This window comes from Fukomys damarensis, unplaced genomic scaffold (genome assembly GCF_012274545.1).
Source record: "Fukomys damarensis isolate Sample0158 unplaced genomic scaffold, DMR_v1.0_HiC HiC_scaffold_16, whole genome shotgun sequence".
Taxonomy (NCBI): Eukaryota; Metazoa; Chordata; class Mammalia; order Rodentia; family Bathyergidae; genus Fukomys; species Fukomys damarensis.
This window is the reverse complement of record NW_022900928.1, coordinates 38961236-38962657: the sequence shown is the minus strand read 5'-3', so window position 1 is coordinate 38962657 and position 1422 is coordinate 38961236. Positions and strand designations below refer to the sequence as shown.

The 1422-nt window shown below is 37.8% G+C and overlaps 1 non-coding gene across 1 annotated transcript; it reads right to left on the bottom strand.

The window, feature by feature from the left end:
- Window positions 1–863: 863 nt before the first annotated feature.
- LOC117286439 lies at window positions 864–998 on the bottom strand. Its single transcript, XR_004517608.1, has one exon. It is a non-coding gene; the product is annotated as a small nucleolar RNA SNORA70 (small nucleolar RNA).
- Window positions 999–1422: the final 424 nt, after the last annotated feature.

The following is a 1422-nucleotide window of genomic DNA, read 5'->3' as shown; positions in this document are numbered from 1 at the left end:
ATGAAGCCTTCTAACCAGGAAGGTAACAAGGTGAATGTGAGCCAGTGATGTTTTCAACACTGTATCTCTCCTTTGGCCCCATTAAGCAGTAATAAACATTAGTTCCAAAGTTAAAACAAAAAGTGGGTGTGTGCATTAATTTACGTAAAGAAAAATGAAGATAGTTTTAGAGGACAGAATTAGGAAACTGATTTGTATTTAAGGAGCAATGTTCATCATGTTTTCTTTAACAATGAAAGTAATGAGTTGTTTACCATGAAGGTAAACAAGTAACCCTGGTGATTTAAAAACAAAACAAAGATAAAATGCAATAGAGTTTTATTATACTTATATTAAATCAAAGAAATTTTCCATAAAACACCAGATTCCTAAATAAGCCGAGAGAGCAGGTGACCATGAAGGAAAGCATTATTAAGCACTCAATTTTTTCTTTTTTCACATGAGGTAGAATTTATTGATTAGCTGGATTAAGGACAGCACAGCAGAAGCCTTGAGAGTGCAGGGCCTGCCACTTGTCTAGGGGACTACAACTGAGGATATATTTTATACCACAACCATCAAGGATGAGCAGCTTCTCGTTGCTGTGTCTTTAAATTTATCTGAGTTAAGCCTGGTAAAGCAACTCTTCTTTGCGATATGGATCTTCTGGTGGCCAGGCAACTTGAACTTAGCTCTGAGTAGGACCTCAATCACTTGCTTCTTGTTCTGCAGCTTGGTGCTGATGCACTTGCTGACTCATCCAATGTGAATTCTTGTCACCATGTCCTGGGGCTTCCCAGAGGCAGCCCCCCAGCCCTGGCATACTTGTCTGAAGTCTAGACTGGGCACAGTATGAGACCAGAGACATGAACATCCACTGGGGACACTGTCTCCAAGGTCCCTCGGGGAAATCCGTGCAAGCGATAGGCTGAGTACACTACTCAGGAGGTTGCTGTTTGCAGCCACTGCACATTGCACACCCACGAGTAAATGAAAACATTCCGCTTAATTGGCTGCCGTTAGTGTTTTCATTTTATCATATTATAGAATACTTAAGATACTTCTAGGAATATGTTAGCTTAAAAGAAGTTGTTGGTCTTTCTGAATGGTAAGGTTAAATGTGATTTGAATTTTTAAAAAGTTGACACATTATTCTTGAAATTAAAAAGTAAATAAATCTTAAAGTGATATTGACAACAACAGTAAATTGGGAACAACTTGGTTAATAAACGAAGAGAGGACTTGCCTGGATATTTCTCCAAAAAAGGTGTACAAATAGCTACTAAGTATATAGAGAGTCAATATTGCTAATCATTAGGGATGTAAACTAAAACTATAGTAAGAATTACCAGGAGATGACTATTATTAGAAAAAAAGACATGTTGGTGAGAAAATGGAGAAATTAGAACGCTTGTGCATTGCTGATGGGAATGCAAAATAGTG